This window comes from Phyllobates terribilis, unplaced genomic scaffold, assembly GCF_046119375.1.
Source record: "Phyllobates terribilis strain yellow unplaced genomic scaffold, ASM4611937v1 Scaffold_1__5_contigs__length_1240528914, whole genome shotgun sequence".
Taxonomy (NCBI): domain Eukaryota; kingdom Metazoa; phylum Chordata; class Amphibia; order Anura; family Dendrobatidae; genus Phyllobates; species Phyllobates terribilis.
The window spans coordinates 870,811,127-870,835,811 of NW_027362761.1; positions in this window are offsets into that span (position 1 = coordinate 870,811,127).

Here is a 24,685-nt window from a genome sequence, read left to right on the forward strand (position 1 = left end):
CTGACCTCCACATCTCTTGTAAGGGGCATTAAAAGCGTCTTGTTATACCACTCTGACCTCCACGTCTCTTCTGACGGGCATTAAAAGCGTCTTGTTATACCACTCTGACCTCCACATCTCTTGTAAGGGGCTTTAAAAGAGTCTTGTTATACCACTCTGACCTCCACGTCTCTTCTGACTGGCATTAAAAGTGTCTTGTTATACCACTCTGACCTCCACATCTCTTGTAAGGGGCATTAAAAGCATCTTGTTATACCACTTTAACCTCCATGTCTCCTGTAAGGGGCATTAAAAACATCTTGTTATACGACTCTGACCTCCACGTCTCTTGTAAAGGGCATTCAAAGCGTCTTGTTATACCACTCTAACCTCCACGTCTCTTCTGACGGGAATTCAAAGCATCTTGTTATACCTCTCTGACCTCCACATCTCTTGTAAGGGGCATTAAAAGCATCTAGTTATACCACTCTGACCTCCACGTCTCTTGAGAGGGGCATTTAAAGCGTTTTGTTATACCACTCTGAGCTCCACGTCTCTTCTGACGGGCCTTAAAAGCGTCTTGTTATACCACTCTGACCTCCACATCTCTTGTAAAGGGCATTAAAAGCATCTTGTTATACCATTCTGACCTACACATCTCTTCTGACGGGCATTAAAAGCGTCTTGTTATACCACTCTGACCTCCACATCTCTTGTAAGGGGCATTAAAAGCGTCTTGTTATACCACTCTGACATCCACGTCTCTTCCGACGGGCATTAAAAGCGGCTTGTTATACCACTCTGACCTCTACATCTCTTGTAAGGGGCATTAAAAGCGTCTTGTTATACCACTCTGACCTCCACGTCTCTTGTAAGCGGCATGAAATCGTCTTGTTATACCACTCTGACCTCCACGTCTCTTGTAAGGGCATTAAAAGTGTCTTCTTATACCACTCTGACCTCCACGTCTCTTGTAAGGGGCATTAAAAGCATCTTGTTATACCACTCTGACCTCCACTTCTTTTCTGACGGGGCATTAAAAGCGTCTTGTTATACCACTCTGACCTCCACATCTCTTGTAAGGGGCATTAAAAGCGTCTCGTTATATCACTCTGACCTCCACGTCTCTTGTAAGGGGCATTAAAAGCGACTTGTTATACCACTCTGACCTCCATGTCTCTTGTAAGGGGCATTAAAAGCGTCTTGTTATACCACTCTGACCTCCACGTCTCTTGTAAGGGGCATTAAAAGCATCTTGTTATACCACTCTGAGCTCCACGTCTCTTGTAAGGGGCAATAAAAGCGTCTTGTTATACCACTCTGACCTCCACATGTCTTGTAAGGGGCATTAAAAGCATCTTGTTATACCACTCTGACCTCCACGTCTCTTGTAAGGGGCATTAAAAGCATCTTGTTATACCAATCTGACCTCCACGTCTCTTCTGATGGGCATTAAAAGCGTCTTGTTATACCACTCTGACCTCCACGTCTCTTGTAAGGGACATTAAAAGCGTCTTGTTATACCACTCTCACCTCCACTTCTCTGCTGACGGGCATTAAAAGCGTCTTGTTATACCACTCTGACCTCCACGTCTCTTGTAACGGGCAATAAAAGCGTCTTGTTATACCACTCTGACCTCCACGTCTCTTGTAAGGGGCATTAAAAGCATCTTGTTATACCACTCTGACCTCCACTTCTCTTGTAAGGGGCATTAAAAGCATCTTGTTATACCACTCTGACCTCCACGTCTCTAGTAAGGGGCATTAAAATCATCTTGCTATAACACTCTGAGATCCACGTCTCTTGTAAGGGGCATTAAAAGCGTCTTGTTATACCACTCTGACCTCCACGTCTCTTGTAAGCGGCATGAAATCATCTTGTTATACCACTCTGACCTCCACTTCTCTAGTAAGGGGCATTAAAAGTGTCTTGTTATACCACTGTGACCTCCACGTCTCTTCTGACGGGCATTAAAAGCGTCTTGTTATACCAGTCTGACCTCCACGTCTCTTGTAAGGGACATTAAAAGAGTCTTGATATACCACTCTGACCTCCACGTCTCTTCTGACGGGCATTAAAAGCATCTTGTTATACCACTCTGATCTCCACATCTCTTGTAAGGGGCATTAAAAGCACCTTGTTATACCACTCTGACCTCCACGTCTCTTGTAAGGGGCATTAAAAGCATCTTGTTTGACCACTCTGACCTCCACGTCTCTTCTGACGGGCATTAAAAGCGTCTTGTTATACCACTCTGACCTCCACATCTCTTGTAAGGGGCATTAAATACGTCTTGTTATACTACTCTGACCTCCACGTCTCTTCTGACGGGCATTAAAAGCGTCTTGTTATACCACTCTGACCTCCACATCTCTTGTAAGGGGCTTTAAAAGAGTCTTGTTATACCACTCTGACCTCCACGTCTCTTCTGACGGGCATTAAAAGTGTCTTGTTATACCACTCTGACCTCCACATCTCTTGTAAGGGGCATTAAAAGCATCTTGTTATACCACTTTAACCTCCACGTCTCTTGTAAGGGGCATTAAAAGCATCTTGTTATACCACTCTGACCTCCACGTCTCTTGTAAAGGGCATTCAAAGCGTCTTGTTATACCACTCTGACTTCCACGTCTCTTCTGACGGGCATTAAAAGCGTCTTGTTATACCACTCTGACCTCCACATCTCTTGTAAGGGGCATTAAAAGCGTCTTGTTATACCACTCTGACCTACACGTCTCTTCTGACTGGCATTAAAAGCGGCTTGTTATACCACTCTTACCTCCACATCTCTTGTAAGGGGCATTAAAAGCATCTTGTTATACCACTCTGACCTCCACGTCTCTTCTGACGGGCATTAAAAGCGGCTTGTTATAGCACTCTTACCTCCACATCTCTTGTAAGGGGCATTAAAAGCGTCTTGTTATACCACTCTGACCTCCACGTCTCTTGTAAGGGGCATGAAATCGTCTTGTTATACCACTCTGACCTCCACGTCTCTTGTAATGGGCATTAAAAGTGTCTTGTTATACCACTCTGACCTCCACGTCTCTTGTAAGGGGCATTAAAAGCATCTTGTTATGCCACTCTGACCTCCACTTCTCTTCTGACGGGGCATTAAAAGCGTCTTGTTATACCACTCTGACCTCTATATTTCTTGTAAGGGGCATTAAAAGCGTCTCGTTATACCACTCTGACCTCCACTTCTCTTGTAAGGGGCATTAAAAGCGACTTGTTATACAACTTTGATCTCCACGTCTCTTGTAAGGGGCATTAAAAGCTTCTTGTTATACCACTCTGACCTCCTCTTCTCTTGTAAGGGGCATTAAAAGCATCTTGTTATACCACTCTGAGCTCCACTTCTCTTGCAAGGGGCATTAAAAGCGTCTTGTTATACCACTCTGACCTCCACATGTCTTGTAAGGGGCATTAAAAGCATCTTGTTATACCACTCTGTCCTCCACGTCTCTTGTATGGGGCATTAAAAGCGTCTTGTTATACCACTCTGACCTCCACATCTCTTGTAAGGGGCATTAAAAGCGTCTTGTTATACCACTCTGACCTCCACGTCTCTTGTAAGCGGCATGAAATCGTCTTGTTATACCACTCTGACCTCCACGTCTCTTGTAAGGGGCATTAAAAGTGTCTTCTTATACCACTCTGACCTCCACTTCTCTTGTAAGGGGCATTAAAAGCGTCTCGTTATACCACTCTGACTTCCACGTCTCTTGTAAGGGGCATTAAAAGCGACTTGATATACCACTCTGACCTCCACGTCTCTTGTAAGGGGCATTAAAAGCGTATTGTTATACCACTCTGACCTCCACATGTCTTGTAAGGGGCATTAAAAGCATCTTGTTATACCACTCTGACCTCCACGTCTCTTGTAAGGGGCATTAAAAGCATCTGGTTATACCACTCTGACCTCCACGTCTCTTCTGACGGGCATTAAAAGCGTCTTGTTATACCACTCTGACCTCCACGTCTCTTGTAAGGGACATTAAAAGAGTCTTGTTATACCACTCTGACCTCCACGTCTCTTCTGACGGGCAATAAAAGCCTCTTGTTATACCACTCTGACCTCCACGTCTCTTGTAACGGGCAATAAAAGCATCTTGTTATACCACTCTGACCTCCACCTCTCTTGTAAGGGGCATTAAAAGCGTCTTGTTATACCAATCTGACCTCCACGTCTCTTGTAAGGGGCATTAAAAGCGTCTTGTTATACCACTCTGACCTCCACGTCTCTTGTAAGGGACATTAAAAGAGTCTTGTCATACCACTCTGACCTCCACGTCTCTTCTGACGGGCATTAAAAGCGTCTTGTTATACCACTCTGACCTCCACATCTCTTGTAAGGGGCATTAAAAGCACCTTGTTATACCACTCTGACCTCCACGTCTCTTGTAAGGGGCATTAAAAGCATCTTGTTTTACGACTCTGACCTCCACATCTCTTCTGACGGGCATTAAAAGCGTCTTGTTATACCACTCTGACCTCCACATCTCTTGTAAGGGGCATTAAAAGCGTCTTGTTATACCACTCTGACCTCCACGTCTCTTCTGACGGGCATTAAAAGCGTCTTGTTATACCACTCTGACCTCCACATCTCTTGTAAGGGGCTTTAAAAGAGTCTTGTTATACCACTCTGACCTCCACGTCTCTTCTGACGGGCATTAAAAGTGTCTTGTTATACCACTCTGACCTCCACATCTCTTGTAAGGGGCTTTAAAAGCATCTTGTTATACCACTTTAACCTCCACGTCTCCTGTAAGGGGCATTAAAAACATGTTGTTATATGACTCTGACCTCCACATCTCTTGTAAGGGGCATTAAAAGCATCTAGTTATACCACTCTGACCTCCATGTCTCTTGTGAGGGGCATTTAAAGCGTCTTGTTATACCACTCTGACCTCCACGTCTCTTCTGACTGGTATTAAAAGCGTCTTGTTATACCACTCTGACCTCCACATCTCTTGTAAAAGGCATTAAAAGCGTCTTGTTATACCACTCTGACCTCCACGTCTCTTGTAAGGGGCATGAAATCGTCTTGTTATACCACTCTGACCTCCACGTCTCTTGTAAGGGGCATTAAAAGTGTCTTGTTATACCACTCTGACCTCCACTTCTCTTCTGACGGGGCATTAAAAGCGTCTTGTTATACCTCTCTGACCTCAACATCTCTTGTAAGGGGCATTAAAAGCGACTTAATATACCACTCTGACGTCCACGTCTCTTGTAAGGGGCATTAAAAGCGACTTAATATACCACTCTGACCTCCACGTCTCTTGTAAGGGCCATTAAAAGCATCTTGTTATACCACTCTGACCTCCACTTCTCTTGTAAGGGGCATTAGTAGCATCTTGTTATACCACTCTGAGCTCCACGTCTCTTGTAAGGGGCATTAAAAGCGTCTTGTTATACCACTCTGACCTCCACATGTCTTGTAAGGGGCATTAAAAGCATCTTGTTATACCACTCTGACCTCCACGTCTCTTGTAAGGGGCATTAAAAGCATCTGGTTATACCACTCTGACCTCCACGTCTCTTCTGACGGGCATTAAAAGCGTCTTGTTATACCACTCTGACCTCCACGTCTCTTGTAAGGGACATTAAAAGAGTCTTGTTATACCACTCTGACCTCCACGTCTCTTCTGACGGGCATTAAAAGCATCTTGTTATACCACTCTGACCTCCACTTCTCTTGAAAGGGGCATTAAAAGCGTCTTGTTATACCAATCTGACCTCCACGTCTCTTGTAAGGGGCATTAAAAGCGTCTTGTTATACCACTCTGACCTCCACGTCTCTTGTGAGGGACATTAAAAGAGTCCTGTCATACCACTCTGACCTCCACGTCTCTTCTGACGGGTATTAAAAGCGTCTTGTTATACCACTCTGACCTCCACATCTCTTGTAAGGGGCATTAAAAGCACCTTGTTATACCACTCTGACCTCCACATCTCTTGTAAGGGGCATTAAAAGCATCTTGTTTTACCACTCTGACCTCCACATGTCTTCTGACGGCCATTAAAAGCGTCTTGTTATACCACTCTGACCTCCACATCTCTTGTAAGGGGCATGAAAAGCGTCTTGTTATACCACTCTGACCTCCACGTCTCTTCTGACGGGCATTAAAAGCGTCTTGTTATACCACTCTGACCTCCACATCTCTTGTAAGGGGCTTTAAAAGAGTCTTGTTATACCACTCTGACCTCCACGTCTCTTCTGACGGGCATTAAAAGTGTCTTGTTATACCACTCTGACCTCCACATCTCTTGTAAGGGGCATTAAAAGCATCTTGTTATACCACTTTAACCTCCATGTCTCCTGTAATGGGCATTAAAAACATCTTGTTATACGACTCTGACCTCCACGTCTCTTGTAAAGGGCATTCAAAGCGTCTTATTATACCACTCTAACCTCCACGTCTCTTCTGACGGGCATTCAAAGCATCTTGTTATACCTCTCTGACCTCCACATCTCTTGTAAGGGGCATTAAAAGCATCTAGTTATACCACTCTGACCTCCACGTCTCTTGAGAGGGGCATTTAAAGCGTTTTGTTATACCACTCTGAGCTCCACGTCTCTTCTGACGGGCCTTAAAAGCGTCTTGTTATACCACTCTGACCTCCACATCTCTTGTAAAGGGCATTAAAAGCATCTTGTTATACCATTCTGACCTACACATCTCTTCTGACGGGCATTACAAGCGTCTTGTTATGCCACTCTGACCTCCACATCTCTTGTAAGCGGCATTAAAAGCGTCTTGTTATACCACTCTGACCTCCACGTCTCTTCTGACGGGCATTAAAAGCGGCTTGTTATACCACTCTGACCTCCACATCTCTTGTAAGGGGCATTAAAAGCGTCTTGTTATACCACTCTGACCTCCACGTCTCTTGTAAGCGGCATGAAATCGTCTTGTTATACCACTCTGACCTCCACGTCTCTTGTAAGGGGCATTAAAAGTGTCTTCTTATACCACTCTGACCTCCACGTCTCTTGTAAGGGGCATTAAAAGCATCTTGTTATACCACTCTGACCTCCACTTCTTTTCTGACGGGGCATTAAAAGCGTCTTGTTATACCACTCTGACCTCCACATCTCTTGTAAGGGGCATTAAAAGCGTCTCGTTATATCACTCTGACCTCCACGTCTCTTGTAAGGGGCATTAAAAGCGACTTGTTATACCACTCTGACCTCCATGTCTCTTGTAAGGGGCATTAAAAGCATCTTGTTATACCACTCTGACCTCCACGTCTCTTGTAAGGGGCATTAAAAGCATCTTGTTGTACCACTCTGAGCTCCACGTCTCTTGTAAGGGGCAATAAAAGCGTCTTGTTATACCACTCTGACCTCCACATGTCTTGTAAGGGGCATTAAAAGTATCTTGTTATACCACTCTGACCTCCACGTCTCTTGTAAGGGGCATTAAAAGCATCTTGTTATACCAATCTGACCTCCACGTCTCTTCTGATGGGCCTTAAAAGCGTCTTGTTATACCACTCTGACCTCCACGTCTCTTGTAAGGGACATTAAAAGCATCTTGTTATACCACTCTCACCTCCACTTCTCTGATGACGGGCATTAAAAGCGTCTTGTTATACCACTCTGACCTCCACGTCTCTTGTAACGGGCAATAAAAGCGTCTTGTTATACCACTCTGACCTCCACGTCTCTTGTAAGGGGCATTAAAAGCATCTTGTTATACCACTCTGACCTCCACGTCTCTAGTAAGGGGCATTAAAAGCATCTTGTTATAACACTCTGAGATCCATGTCTCTTGTAAGGGGCATTAAAATCGTCTTGTTATACTACTCTGACCTCCACGTCTCTTGTAAGCGGCATGAAATCGTCTTGTTATACCACTCTGACCTCCACTTCTCTAGTAAGGGGCATTAAAAGTGTCTTGTTATACCACTCTGACCTCCACGTCTCTTCTGACGGGCATTAAAAGCGTCTTGTTATACCAGTCTGACCTCCACGTCTCTTGTAAGGGACATTAAAAGAGTCTTGTTATACCACTCTGACCTCCACGTCTCTTCTGACGGGCATTAAAAGCATCTTGTTATACCACTCTGATCTCCACATCTCTTGTAAGGGGCATTAAAAGCACCTTGTTATACCACTCTGACCTCCACGTCTCTTGTAAGGGGCATTAAAAGCATCTTGTTTGACCACTCTGACCTCCACGTCTCTTCTGACTGGTATTAAAAGCGTCTTGTTATACCACTCTGACCTCCACATCTCTTGTAAGGGGCATTACATGCGTCTTGTTATACTACTCTGACCTCCACGTCTCTTCTGACGGGCATTAAAAGCGTCTTGTTATACCACTCTGACCTCCACATCTCTTGTAAGGGGCTTTAAAAGAGTCTTGTTATACCACTCTGACCTCCACGTCTCTTCTGACGGGCATTAAAAGTGTCTTGTTATACCACTCTGACCTCCACATCTCTTGTAAGGGGCATTAAAAGCATCTTGTTATACCACTTTAACCTCCACGTCTCTTGTAATGGGCATTAAAAGCATCTGTTTATACCACTCTGACCTCCACGTCTCTTGTAAAGGGCATTCAAAGCGTCTTGTTTTACCACTCTGACTTCCACGTCTCTTCTGACGGGCATTAAAAGCGTCTTGTTATACCACTCTGACCTTCACGTCTCTTGTAAGGGACATTAAAAGAGTCTTGTTATACCACTCTGACCTCCACGTCTCTTCTGACGGGCATTAAAAGCATCTTGTTATACCACTCTGATCTCCACATCTCTTGTAAGGGGCATTAAAAGCACCTTGTTATACCACTCTGACCTCCACGTCTCTTGTAAGGGGCATTAAAAGCATCTTGTTTGACCACTCTGACCTCCACGTCTCTTCTGACTGGTATTAAAAGCGTCTTGTTATACCACTCTGACCTCCACATCTCTTGTAAGGGGCATTACATGCGTCTTGTTATACTACTCTGACCTCCACGTCTCTTCTGACGGGCATTAAAAGCGTCTTGTTATACCACTCTGACCTCCACATCTCTTGTAAGGGGCTTTAAAAGAGTCTTGTTATACCACTCTGACCTCCACGTCTCTTCTGACGGGCATTAAAAGTGTCTTGTTATACCACTCTGACCTCCACATCTCTTGTAAGGGGCATTAAAAGCATCTTGTTATACCACTTTAACCTCCACGTCTCTTGTAATGGGCATTAAAAGCATCTGTTTATATCACTCTGACCTCCACGTCTCTTGTAAAGGGCATTCAAAGCGTCTTGTTTTACCACTCTGACTTCCACGTCTCTTCTGACGGGCATTAAAAGCGTCTTGTTATACCACTCTGACCTCCACATCTCTTGTAAGGGGCATTAAAAGCGTCTTGTTATACCACTCTGACCTCCACGTCTCTTCTGACGGGCATTCAAAGCATCTTGTTATACCACTCTGACCTCTACATTTCTTGTAAGGGGTATTAAAAGCATCTAGTTATACCACTCTGACCTCCACGTCACTTGTGAGGGGCATTAAAAGCGTCTTGTTATACCATTCTCACCTCCACGTCTCTTCTGACGGGCCTTAAAAGCGTCTTGTTATACCACTCTGACCTCCACATCTCTTGTAAAGGGCATTAAAAGCGTCTTGTTATACCATTCTGACCTACACGTCTCTTCTGACTGGCATTAAAAGCGTCTTGTTATACCACTCTGACCTCCACATCTCTTGTAAGGGGCATTAAAAGCATCTTGTTATACCACTCTGACCTCCACGTCTCTTCTGACGGGCATTAAAAGCGGCTTGTTATACCACTCTGACCTCCACGTCTCTTGTAAGGGGCATGAAATCGTCTTGTTATACCACTCTGACCTCCACGTCTCTTGTAATGGGCATTAAAAGTGTCTTGTTATACCACTCTGACCTCCACGTCTCTTGTAAGGGGCATGAAATCGTCTTGTTATACCACTCTGACCTCCACGTCTCTTGTAATGGGCATTAAAAGTGTCTTGTTATACCACTCTGACCTCCACATCTCTTGTAAAGGGCATTAAAAGCATCTTGTTATACCATTCTGACCTACACATCTCTTCTGACGGGCATTAAAAGCGTCTTGTTATACCACTCTGACCTCCACATCTCTTGTAAGCGGCATTAAAAGCGTCTTGTTATACCACTCTGACCTCCACGTCTCTTCTGACGGGCATTAAAAGCGGCTTGTTATACCACTCTGACCTCCACATCTCTTGTAAGGGGCATTAAAAGCGTCTTGTTATACCACTCTGACCTCCACGTCTCTTGTAAGCGGCATGAAATCGTCTTGTTATACCACTCTGACCTCCACGTCTCTTGTAAGGGGCATTAAAAGTGTCTTCTTATACCACTCTGACCTCCACGTCTCTTGTAAGGGGCATTAAAAGCATCTTGTTATACCACTCTGACCTCCACTTCTTTTCTGACGGGGCATTAAAAGCGTCTTGTTATACCACTCTGACCTCCACATCTCTTGTAAGGGGCATTAAAAGCGTCTCGTTATATCACTCTGACCTCCACGTCTCTTGTAAGGGGCATTAAAAGCGACTTGTTATACCACTCTGACCTCCATGTCTCTTGTAAGGGGCATTAAAAGCATCTTGTTATACCACTCTGACCTCCACGTCTCTTGTAAGGGGCATTAAAAGCATCTTGTTGTACCACTCTGAGCTCCACGTCTCTTGTAAGGGGCAATAAAAGCGTCTTGTTATACCACTCTGACCTCCACATGTCTTGTAAGGGGCATTAAAAGTATCTTGTTATACCACTCTGACCTCCACGTCTCTTGTAAGGGGCATTAAAAGCATCTTGTTATACCAATCTGACCTCCACGTCTCTTCTGATGGGCCTTAAAAGCGTCTTGTTATACCACTCTGACCTCCACGTCTCTTGTAAGGGACATTAAAAGCATCTTGTTATACCACTCTCACCTCCACTTCTCTGATGACGGGCATTAAAAGCGTCTTGTTATACCACTCTGACCTCCACGTCTCTTGTAACGGGCAATAAAAGCGTCTTGTTATACCACTCTGACCTCCACGTCTCTTGTAAGGGGCATTAAAAGCATCTTGTTATACCACTCTGACCTCCACGTCTCTAGTAAGGGGCATTAAAAGCATCTTGTTATAACACTCTGAGATCCATGTCTCTTGTAAGGGGCATTAAAATCGTCTTGTTATACTACTCTGACCTCCACGTCTCTTGTAAGCGGCATGAAATCGTCTTGTTATACCACTCTGACCTCCACTTCTCTAGTAAGGGGCATTAAAAGTGTCTTGTTATACCACTCTGACCTCCACGTCTCTTCTGACGGGCATTAAAAGCGTCTTGTTATACCAGTCTGACCTCCACGTCTCTTGTAAGGGACATTAAAAGAGTCTTGTTATACCACTCTGACCTCCACGTCTCTTCTGACGGGCATTAAAAGCATCTTGTTATACCACTCTGATCTCCACATCTCTTGTAAGGGGCATTAAAAGCACCTTGTTATACCACTCTGACCTCCACGTCTCTTGTAAGGGGCATTAAAAGCATCTTGTTTGACCACTCTGACCTCCACGTCTCTTCTGACTGGTATTAAAAGCGTCTTGTTATACCACTCTGACCTCCACATCTCTTGTAAGGGGCATTACATGCGTCTTGTTATACTACTCTGACCTCCACGTCTCTTCTGACGGGCATTAAAAGCGTCTTGTTATACCACTCTGACCTCCACATCTCTTGTAAGGGGCTTTAAAAGAGTCTTGTTATACCACTCTGACCTCCACGTCTCTTCTGACGGGCATTAAAAGTGTCTTGTTATACCACTCTGACCTCCACATCTCTTGTAAGGGGCATTAAAAGCATCTTGTTATACCACTTTAACCTCCACGTCTCTTGTAATGGGCATTAAAAGCATCTGTTTATACCACTCTGACCTCCACGTCTCTTGTAAAGGGCATTCAAAGCGTCTTGTTTTACCACTCTGACTTCCACGTCTCTTCTGACGGGCATTAAAAGCGTCTTGTTATACCACTCTGACCTTCACGTCTCTTGTAAGGGACATTAAAAGAGTCTTGTTATACCACTCTGACCTCCACGTCTCTTCTGACGGGCATTAAAAGCATCTTGTTATACCACTCTGATCTCCACATCTCTTGTAAGGGGCATTAAAAGCACCTTGTTATACCACTCTGACCTCCACGTCTCTTGTAAGGGGCATTAAAAGCATCTTGTTTGACCACTCTGACCTCCACGTCTCTTCTGACTGGTATTAAAAGCGTCTTGTTATACCACTCTGACCTCCACATCTCTTGTAAGGGGCATTACATGCGTCTTGTTATACTACTCTGACCTCCACGTCTCTTCTGACGGGCATTAAAAGCGTCTTGTTATACCACTCTGACCTCCACATCTCTTGTAAGGGGCTTTAAAAGAGTCTTGTTATACCACTCTGACCTCCACGTCTCTTCTGACGGGCATTAAAAGTGTCTTGTTATACCACTCTGACCTCCACATCTCTTGTAAGGGGCATTAAAAGCATCTTGTTATACCACTTTAACCTCCACGTCTCTTGTAATGGGCATTAAAAGCATCTGTTTATACCACTCTGACCTCCACGTCTCTTGTAAAGGGCATTCAAAGCGTCTTGTTTTACCACTCTGACTTCCACGTCTCTTCTGACGGGCATTAAAAGCGTCTTGTTATACCACTCTGACCTCCACATCTCTTGTAAGGGGCATTAAAAGCGTCTTGTTATACCACTCTGACCTCCACGTCTCTTCGGACGGGCATTCAAAGCATCTTGTTATACCACTCTGACCTCTACATTTCTTGTAAGGGGTATTAAAAGCATCTAGTTATACCACTCTGACCTCCACGTCACTTGTGAGGGGCATTAAAAGCGTCTTGTTATACCATTCTCACCTCCACGTCTCTTCTGACGGGCCTTAAAAGCGTCTTGTTATACCACTCTGACCTCCACATCTCTTGTAAAGGGCATTAAAAGCGTCTTGTTATACCATTCTGACCTACACGTCTCTTCTGACTGGCATTAAAAGCGTCTTGTTATACCACTCTGACCTCCACATCTCTTGTAAGGGGCATTAAAAGCATCTTGTTATACCACTCTGACCTCCACGTCTCTTCTGACGGGCATTAAAAGCGGCTTGTTATACCACTCTGACCTCCACGTCTCTTGTAAGGGGCATGAAATCGTCTTGTTATACCACTCTGACCTCCACGTCTCTTGTAATGGGCATTAAAAGTGTCTTGTTATACCACTCTGACCTCCACGTCTCTTGTAAGGGGCATTAAAAGCATCTTGTTATGCCACTCTGACCTCCACTTCTCTTCTGACGGGGCATTAAAAGCGTCTTGTTATACCACTCTGACCTCTATATTTCTTGTAAGGGGCATTAAAAGCGTCTCGTTATACCACTCTGACCTCCACTTCTCTTGTAAGGGGCATTAAAAGCGACTTGTTATACCACTCTGATCTCCACGTCTCTTGTAAGGGGCATTAAAAGCTTCTTGTTATACCACTCTGACCTCCTCTACTCTTGTAAGGGGCATTAAAAGCATCTTGTTATACCACTCTGAGCTCCACTTCTCTTGCAAGGGGCATTAAAAGCGTCTTGTTATACCACTCTGACCTCCACATCTCTTGTAAGGGGCATTAAAAGCATCTTGTTATACCACTCTGACCTCCACGTCTCTTGTATGGGGCATTAAAAGCGTCTTGTTATACCAATCTGACCTCCACGTCTCTTGTAAGGGACATTAAAAGCATCTTGTTATACCACTCTGACCTCCACGTCTCTCCTGACGGGCATTAAAAGCGTCTTGCTATACCACTCTAACCTACACGTCTCTTGTAAGGGGAATTTAAAGCATCTTGTTATACCACTCTGACCTCCATGTCTCTTGTAAAAGGCATTCAAAGCGTCTTGTTATACCACTCTGACCTCCACGTCTCTTCTGACGGGCATTAAAAGCGTCTTGTTATACCACTCTGACCTCCACATCTCTTGTAAGGGGCATTAAAAGCATCTTGTTATACCACTCTAACCTACACGTCTCTTGTAAGGGGAATTTAAAGCATCTTGTTATACCACTCTGACCTCCATGTCTCTTGTAAAAGGCATTCAAAGCGTCTTGTTATACCACTCTGACCTCCACGTCTCTTCTGACGGGCATTAAAAGCGTCTTGTTATACCACTCTGACCTCCACATCTCTTGTAAGGGGCATTACATGCGTCTTGTTATACTACTCTGACCTCCACGTCTCTTCTGACGGGCATTAAAAGCGTCTTGTTATACCACTCTGACCTCCACATCTCTTGTAAGGGGCTTTAAAAGAGTCTTGTTATACCACTCTGACCTCCACGTCTCTTCTGACGGGCATTAAAAGTGTCTTGTTATACCACTCTGACCTCCACATCTCTTGTAAGGGGCATTAAAAGCATCTTGTTATACCACTTTAACCTCCACGTCTCTTGTAATGGGCATTAAAAGCATCTGTTTATACCACTCTGACCTCCACGTCTCTTGTAAAGGGCATTCAAAGCGTCTTGTTTTACCACTCTGACTTCCACGTCTCTTCTGACGGGCATTAAAAGCGTCTTGTTATACCACTCTGACCTCCACATCTCTTGTAAGGGGCATTAAAAGCGTCTTGTTATACCACTCTGACCTCCACGTCTCTTCTGACGGGCATTCAAAGCATCTTGTTATACCACTCTGACCTCTACATTTCTTGTAAGGGGTATTAAAAGCATCTAGTTATACCACTCTGACCTCCACGTCACTTGTGAGGGGCATTAAAAGCGTCTTGTTATACCATTCTCACCTCCACGTCTCTTCTGACGGGCCTTAAAAGCGTCTTGTTATACCACTCTGACCTCCACATCTCTTGTAAAGGGCATTAAAAGCGTCTTGTTATACCATTCTGACCTACACGTCTCTTCTGACTGGCATTAAAAGCGTCTTGTTATACCACTCTGACCTCCACATCTCTTGTAAGGGGCATTAAAAGCATCTTGTTATACCACTCTGACCTCCACGTCTCTTCTGACGGGCATTAAAAGCGGCTTGTTATACCACTCTGACCTCCACGTCTCTTGTAAGGGGCATGAAATCGTCTTGTTATACCACTCTGACCTCCACGTCTCTTGTAATGGGCATTAAAAGTGTCTTGTTATACCACTCTGACCTCCACGTCTCTTGTAAGGGGCATGAAATCGTCTTGTTATACCACTCTGACCTCCACGTCTCTTGTAATGGGCATTAAAAGTGTCTTGTTATACCACTCTGACCTCCACATCTCTTGTAAAGGGCATTAAAAGCATCTTGTTATACCATTCTGACCTACACATCTCTTCTGACGGGCATTAAAAGCGTCTTGTTATACCACTCTGACCTCCACATCTCTTGTAAGCGGCATTAAAAGCGTCTTGTTATACCACTCTGACCTCCACGTCTCTTCTGACGGGCATTAAAAGCGGCTTGTTATACCACTCTGACCTCCACATCTCTTGTAAGGGGCATTAAAAGCGTCTTGTTATACCACTCTGACCTCCACGTCTCTTGTAAGCGGCATGAAATCGTCTTGTTATACCACTCTGACCTCCACGTCTCTTGTAAGGGGCATTAAAAGTGTCTTCTTATACCACTCTGACCTCCACGTCTCTTGTAAGGGGCATTAAAAGCATCTTGTTATACCACTCTGACCTCCACTTCTTTTCTGACGGGGCATTAAAAGCGTCTTGTTATACCACTCTGACCTCCACATCTCTTGTAAGGGGCATTAAAAGCGTCTCGTTATATCACTCTGACCTCCACGTCTCTTGTAAGGGGCATTAAAAGCGACTTGTTATACCACTCTGACCTCCATGTCTCTTGTAAGGGGCATTAAAAGCATCTTGTTATACCACTCTGACCTCCACGTCTCTTGTAAGGGGCATTAAAAGCATCTTGTTGTACCACTCTGAGCTCCACGTCTCTTGTAAGGGGCAATAAAAGCGTCTTGTTATACCACTCTGACCTCCACATGTCTTGTAAGGGGCATTAAAAGTATCTTGTTATACCACTCTGACCTCCACGTCTCTTGTAAGGGGCATTAAAAGCATCTTGTTATACCAATCTGACCTCCACGTCTCTTCTGATGGGCCTTAAAAGCGTCTTGTTATACCACTCTGACCTCCACGTCTCTTGTAAGGGACATTAAAAGCATCTTGTTATACCACTCTCACCTCCACTTCTCTGATGACGGGCATTAAAAGCGTCTTGTTATACCACTCTGACCTCCACGTCTCTTGTAACGGGCAATAAAAGCGTCTTGTTATACCACTCTGACCTCCACGTCTCTTGTAAGGGGCATTAAAAGCATCTTGTTATACCACTCTGACCTCCACGTCTCTAGTAAGGGGCATTAAAAGCATCTTGTTATAACACTCTGAGATCCATGTCTCTTGTAAGGGGCATTAAAATCGTCTTGTTATACTACTCTGACCTCCACGTCTCTTGTAAGCGGCATGAAATCGTCTTGTTATACCACTCTGACCTCCACTTCTCTAGTAAGGGGCATTAAAAGTGTCTTGTTATACCACTCTGACCTCCACGTCTCTTCTGACGGGCATTAAAAGCGTCTTGTTATACCAGTCTGACCTCCACGTCTCTTGTAAGGGACATTAAAAGAGTCTTGTTATACCACTCTGACCTCCACGTCTCTTCTGACGGGCATTAAAAGCATCTTGTTATACCACTCTGATCTCCACATCTCTTGTAAGGGGCATTAAAAGCACCTTGTTATACCACTCTGACCTCCACGTCTCTTGTAAGGGGCATTAAAAGCATCTTGTTTGACCACTCTGACCTCCACGTCTCTTCTGACTGGTATTAAAAGCGTCTTGTTATACCACTCTGACCTCCACATCTCTTGTAAGGGGCATTACATGCGTCTTGTTATACTACTCTGACCTCCACGTCTCTTCTGACGGGCATTAAAAGCGTCTTGTTATACCACTCTGACCTCCACATCTCTTGTAAGGGGCTTTAAAAGAGTCTTGTTATACCACTCTGACCTCCACGTCTCTTCTGACGGGCATTAAAAGTGTCTTGTTATACCACTCTGACCTCCACATCTCTTGTAAGGGGCATTAAAAGCATCTTGTTATACCACTTTAACCTCCACGTCTCTTGTAATGGGCATTAAAAGCATCTGTTTATACCACTCTGACCTCCACGTCTCTTGTAAAGGGCATTCAAAGCGTCTTGTTTTACCACTCTGACTTCCACGTCTCTTCTGACGGGCATTAAAAGCGTCTTGTTATACCACTCTGACCTTCACGTCTCTTGTAAGGGACATTAAAAGAGTCTTGTTATACCACTCTGACCTCCACGTCTCTTCTGACGGGCATTAAAAGCATCTTGTTATACCACTCTGATCTCCACATCTCTTGTAAGGGGCATTAAAAGCACCTTGTTATACCACTCTGACCTCCACGTCTCTTGTAAGGGGCATTAAAAGCATCTTGTTTGACCACTCTGACCTCCACGTCTCTTCTGACTGGTATTAAAAGCGTCTTGTTATACCACTCTGACCTCCACATCTCTTGTAAGGGGCATTACATGCGTCTTGTTATACTACTCTGACCTCCACGTCTCTTCTGACGGGCATTAAAAGCGTCTTGTTATACCACTCTGACCTCCACATCTCTTGTAAGGGGCTTTAAAAGAGTCTTGTTATACCACTCTGACCTCCACGTCTCTTCTGACGGGCATTAAAAGTGTCTTGTTATACCACTCTGACCTCCACATCTCTTGTAAGGGGCATTAAAAGCATCTTGTTATACCACTTTAACCTCCACGTCTCTTGTAATGGGCATTAAAAGCATCTGTTTATACCACTCTGACCTCCACGTCTCTTGTAAAGGGCATTCAAAGCGTCTTGTTTTACCACTCTGACTTCCACGTCTCTTCTGACGGGCATTAAAAGCGTCTTGTTATACCACTCTGACCTCCACATCTCTTGTAAGGGGCATTAAAAGCGTCTTGTTATACCACTCTGACCTCCACGTCTCTTCGGACGGGCATTCAAAGCATCTTGTTATACCACTCTGACCTCTACATTTCTTGTAAGGGGTATTAAAAGCATCTAGTTATACCACTCTGACCTCCACGTCACTTGTGAGGGGCATTAAAAGCGTCTTGTTATACCATTCTCACCTCCACGTCTCTTCTGACGGGCCTTAAAAGCGTCTTGTTATACCACTCTGACCTCCACATCTCTTGTAAAGGGCATTAAAAGCGTCTTGTTATACCATTCTGACCTACACGTCTCTTCTGACTGGCATTAAAAGCGTCTTGTTATACCACTCTGACCTCCACATCTCTTGTAAGGGGCATTAAAAGCATCTTGTTATACCACTCTGACCTCCACGTCTCTTCTGACGGGCATTAAAAGCGGCTTGTTATACCACTCTGACCTCCACGTCTCTTGTAAGGGGCATGAAATCGTCTTGTTATACCACTCTGACCTCCACGTCTCTTGTAATGGGCATTAAAAGTGTCTTGTTATACCACTCTGACCTCCACGTCTCTTGTAAGGGGCATTAAAAGCATCTTGTTATGCCACTCTGACCTCCACTTCTCTTCTGACGGGGCATTAAAAGCGTCTTGTTATACCACTCTGACCTCTATATTTCTTGTAAGGGGCATTAAAAGCGTCTCGTTATACCACTCTGACCTCCACTTCTCTTGTAAGGGGCATTAAAAGCGACTTGTTATACCACTCTGATCTCCACGTCTCTTGTAAGGGGCATTAAAAGCTTCTTGTTATACCACTCTGACCTCCTCTACTCTTGTAAGGGGCATTAAAAGCATCTTGTTATACCACTCTGAGCTCCACTTCTCTTGCAAGGGGCATTAAAAGCGTCTTGTTATACCACTCTGACCTCCACATCTCTTGTAAGGGGCATTAAAAGCATCTTGTTATACCACTCTGACCTCCACGTCTCTTGTATGGGGCATTAAAAGCGTCTTGTTATACCAATCTGACCTCCACGTCTCTTGTAAGGGACATTAAAAGCATCTTGTTATACCACTCTGACCTCCACGTCTCTCCTGACGGGCATTAAAAGCGTCTTGCTATACCACTCTAACCTACACGTCTCTTGTAAGGGGAATTTAAAGCATCTTGTTATACCACTCTGACCTCCATGTCTCTTGTAAAAGGCATTCAAAGCGTCTTGTTATACCACTCTGACCTCCACGTCTCTTCTGACGGGCATTAAAAGCGTCTTGTTATACCACTCTGACCTCCACATCTCTTGTAAGGGGCATTAAAAGCATCTTGTTATACCACTCTAACCTACACGTCTCTTGTAAGGGGAATTTAAAGCATCTTGTTATACCACTCTGACCTCCATGTCTCTTGTAAAAGGCATTCAAAGCGTCTTGTTATACCACTCTGACCTCCACGTCTCTTCTGACGGGCATTAAAAGCGTCTTGTTATACCACTCTGACCTCCACATCTCTTGTAAGGGGCATTAAAAGCGTCTTGTTATACCACTCTGACCTCCGCGTCTCTTCTGTCGGGCATTATAAGCGTCTTGTTATACCACTCTGACCTCCACATCTCTTGTAAGGGGCATTAAAAGCGTCTTGTTATACCATTCTGACCTACACGTCTCTTCTCACAAGCATTAAAAGCGTCTTGTTATACCACTCTGACCTTCACATCTCTTGTAAGGGGCATTAAAAGCGTCTTGTTATACCACTCTGACCTCCACATGTCTTCTGACGGCCATTAAAAGCGTCTTGTTATACCACTCTGACCTCCACATCTCTTGTAAGGGGCATTAAAAGCGTCTTGTTATACGACTCTGACCTCCGCGTCTCTTCTGTCGGGCATTAAAAGTGTCTTGTTATACCACTCTGACCTCCACATCTCTTGTAAGGGGCATTAAAAGCGTCTTGTTATACCATTCTGACCTACACGTCTCTTCTCACAAGCATTAAAAGCGTCTTGTTATACCACTCTGACCTTCACATCTCTTGTAAGGGGCATTAAAAGCGTCTTGTTATACCACTCTGACCTCCACATGTCTTCTGACGGCCATTAAAAGCGTCTTATTATACCACTCTGACCTCCACATCTCTTGTAAGGGGCATGAAAAGCGTCTTGTTATACCACTCTGACCTCCACGTCTCTTCTGACGGGCATTAAAAGCGTCTTGTTATACCACTCTGACCTCCACATCTCTTGTAAGGGGCTTTAAAAGAGTCTTGTTATACCACTCTGACCTCCACGTCTCTTCTGACGGGCATTAAAAGTGTCTTGTTATACCACTCTGACCTCCACATCTCTTGTAAGGGGCATTAAAAGCATCTTGTTATACCACTTTAACCTCCATGTCTCCTGTAAGGGGCATTAAAAACAACTTGTTATACGACTCTGACCTCCACGTCTCTTGTAAAGGGCATTCAAAGCGTCTTGTTATACCACTCTAAACTCCACGTCTCTTCTGACGGGCATTCAAAGCATCTTGTTATACCTCTCTGACCTCCACATCTCTTGTAAGGGGCATTAAAAGCATCTAGTTATACCACTCTGACCTCCACGTCTCTTTAGAGGGGCATTTAAAGTATTTTGTTATACCACTCTGAGCTCCACGTCTCTTCTGACGGGCCTTAAAAGCGTCTTGTTATACCACTCTGACCTCCACATCTCTTGTAAAGGGCATTAAAAGCATCTTGTTATACCATTCTGACCTACACATCTCTTCTGACGGGCATTAAAAGCATCTTGTTATACCACTCTGACCTCCACATCTCTTGTAAGGGGCATTAAAAGCGTCTTGTTATACCACTCTGACCTCCACGTCTCTTCTGACGGGCATTAAAAGCGGCTTGTTATACCACTCTGACCTCCACATCTCTTGTAAGGGGCATTAAAAGCGTCTTGTTATACCACACTGACCTCCACGTCTCTTGTAAGCGGCATGAAATCGTCTTGTTATACCACTCTGACCTCCACGTCTCTTGTAAGGGGCATTAAAAGTGTCTTCTTATACCACTCTGACCTCCACGTCTCTTGTAAGGGTCATTAAAAGCATCTTGTTATACCACTCTGACCTCCACTTCTTTTCTGACGGGGCATTAAAAGCGTCTTGTTATACCACTCTGACCTCCACATCTCTTGTAAGGGGCATTAAAAGCGTCTCGTTATATCACTCTGACCTCAACGTCTCTTGTAAGGGGCATTAAAAGCGACTTGTTATACCACTCTGACCTCCATGTCTCTTGTAAGGGGCATTAAAAGCATCTTGTAATACCACTCTGACCTCCACGTCTCTTGTAAGGGGCATTAAAAGCATCTTGTTATACCACTCTGAGCTCCACGTCTCTTGTAAGGGGCAATAAAAGCATCTTGTTATACCACTCTGACCTCCACATGTCTTGTAAGGGGCATTAAAAGCATCTTGTTATACAACTCTGACCTCCACGTCTCTTGTAAGGGGCATTAAAAGCATCTTGTTATACCAATCTGACCTCCACGTCTCTTCTGATGGGCATTAAAAGCGTCTTGTTATACCACTCTGACCTCCACGTCTCTTGTAAGGGACATTAAAAGCGTCTTGTTATACCACTCTCACCTCCACTTCTCTGCTGACGGGCATTAAAAGCGTCTTGTTATACCACTCTGACCTCCACGTCTCTTGTAACGGGCAATAAAAGCGTCTTGTTATACCACTCTGACCTCCACGTCTCTTGTAAGGGGCATTAAAAGCATCTTGTTATACCACTCTGACCTCCACTTCTCTTGTAAGGGGCATTAAAAGCACCTTGTTATACCACTCTGACCTCCACGTCTCTAGTAAGGGGCATTAAAAGAATCTTGTTATAACACTCTGAGATCCACGTCTCTTGTAAGGGGCATTAAAAGCGTCTTGTTATATCACTCTGACCTCCACGTCTCTTGTAAGCGGCATGAAATCGTCTTGTTATACCACTCTGACCTCCACTTCTCTAATAAGGGGCATTAAAAGTGTCTTGTTATACCACTCTGACCTCCACTTCTCTTGTAAGGGGCATTAAAAGCACCTTGTTATACCACTCTGACCTCCACGTCTCTAGTAAGGGGCATTAAAAGAATCTTGTTATAACACTCTGAGATCCACGTCTCTTGTAAGGGGCATTAAAAGCGTCTTGTTATACCACTCTGACCTCCACGTCTCTTCTGACGGGCATTAAAAGCGGCTTGTTATACCACTCTGACCTCCACATCTCTTGTAAGGGGCATTAAAAGCGTCTTGTTATACCACACTGACCTCCACGTCTCTTTTAAGCGGCATGAAATCGTCTTGTTATACCACTCTGACCTCCACGTCTCTTGTAAGGGGCATTAAAAGTGTCTTCTTATACCACTCTGACCTCCACGTCTCTTGTAAGGGGCATTAAAAGCATCTTGTTATACCACTCTGACCTCCACTTCTTTTCTGACGGGGCATTAAAAGCGTCTTGTTATACCACTCTGACCTCCACATCTCTTGTAAGGGGCATTAAAAGCGTCTCGTTATATCACTCTGACCTCAACGTCTCTTGTAAGGGGCATTAAAAGCGACTTGTTATACCACTCTGACCTCCATGTCTCTTGTAAGGGGCATTAAAAGCATCTTGTTATACCACTCTGACCTCCACGTCTCTTGTAAGGGGCATTAAAAGCATCTTGTTATACCACTCTGACCTCCATGTCTCTTGTAAAAGGCATTCAAAGCGTCTTGTTATACCACTCTGACCTCCACGTCTCTTCTGACGGGCATTAAAAGCGTCTTGTTATACCACTCTGACCTCCACGTCTCTTCTGATGGGCATTTAAAGAATCTTGTTATAGCTCTCTGACCTCCACATCTCTTGTAAGGGGCATTAAAAGCATCTTGTTATACCACCCTAACCTACACGTCTCTTGTAAGGGGAATTTAAAGCATCTTGTTATACCACTCTGACCTCCATGTCTCTTGTAAAAGGCATTCAAAGCGTCTTGTTATACCACTCTGACCTCCACGTCTCTTCTGACGGGCATTAAAAGCGTCTTGTTATACCACTCTGACCTCCACATCTCTTGTAAGTGGCATTAAAAGCGTCTTGTTATACCAATCTGACCTCCGCGTCTCTTCTGTCGGGCATTATAAGCGTCTTGTTATACCACTCTGACCTCCACATCTCTTGTAAGGGGCATTAAAAGCGTCTTGTTATACCATTCTGACCTACACGTCTCTTCTCACAAGCATTAAAAGCGTCTTGTTATACCACTCTGACCTTCACATCTCTTGTAAGGGGCATTAAAAGCGTCTTGTTATACCACTCTGACCTCCACATGTCTTCTGACGGCCATTAAAAGCGACTTGTTATACCACTCTGACCTCCATGTCTCTTGTAAGGGGCATTAAAAGCGTCTTGTTATACCACTCTGACCTCCACGTCTCTTGTAAGGGGCATTAAAAGCATCTTGTTATACCACTCTGAGCTCCACGTCTCTTGTAAGGGGCAATAAAAGCGTCTTGTTATACCACTCTGACCTCCACATGTCTTGTAAGGGGCATTAAAAGCATCTTGTTATACCACTCTGACCTCCACGTCTCTTGTAAGGGGCATTAAAAGCATCTTGTTATACCAATCTGACCTCCACGTCTCTTCTGATGGGCATTAAAAGCGTCTTGTTATACCACTCTGACCTCCACGTCTCTTGTAAGGGACATTAAAAGCGTCTTGTTATACCACTCTCACCTCCACTTCTCTGCTGACGGGCATTAAAAGCGTCTTGTTATACCACTCTGACCTCCACGTCTCTTGTAACGGGCAATAAAAGCGTCTTGTTATACCACTCTGACCTCCACGTCTCTTGTAAGGGGCATTAAAAGCATCTTGTTATACCACTCTGACCTCCACTTCTCTTGTAAGGGGCATTAAAAGCATCTTGTTATACCACTCTGACCTCCACGTCTCTAGTAAGGGGCATTAAAATCATCTTGCTATAACACTCTGAGATCCACGTCTCTTGTAAGGGGCATTAAAAGCGTCTTGTTATACCACTCTGACCTCCACGTCTCTTGTAAGCGGCATGAAATCATCTTGTTATACCACTCTGACCTCCACTTCTCTAGTAAGGGGCATTAAAAGTGTCTTGTTATACCACTGTGACCTCCACGTCTCTTCTGACGGGCATTAAAAGCGTCTTGTTATACCAGTCTGACCTCCACGTCTCTTGTAAGGGACATTAAAAGAGTCTTGATATACCACTCTGACCTCCACGTCTCTTCTGACGGGCATTAAAAGCATCTTGTTATACCACTCTGATCTCCACATCTCTTGTAAGGGGCATTAAAAGCACCTTGTTATACCACTCTGACCTCCACGTCTCTTGTAAGGGGCATTAAAAGCATCTTGTTTGACCACTCTGACCTCCACGTCTCTTCTGACGGGCATTAAAAGCGTCTTGTTATACCACTCTGACCTCCACATCTCTTGTAAGGGGCATTAAATACGTCTTGTTATACTACTCTGACCTCCACGTCTCTTCTGACGGGCATTAAAAGCGTCTTGTTATACCACTCTGACCTCCACATCTCTTGTAAGGGGCTTTAAAAGAGTCTTGTTATACCACTCTGACCTCCACGTCTCTTCTGACGGGCATTAAAAGTGTCTTGTTATACC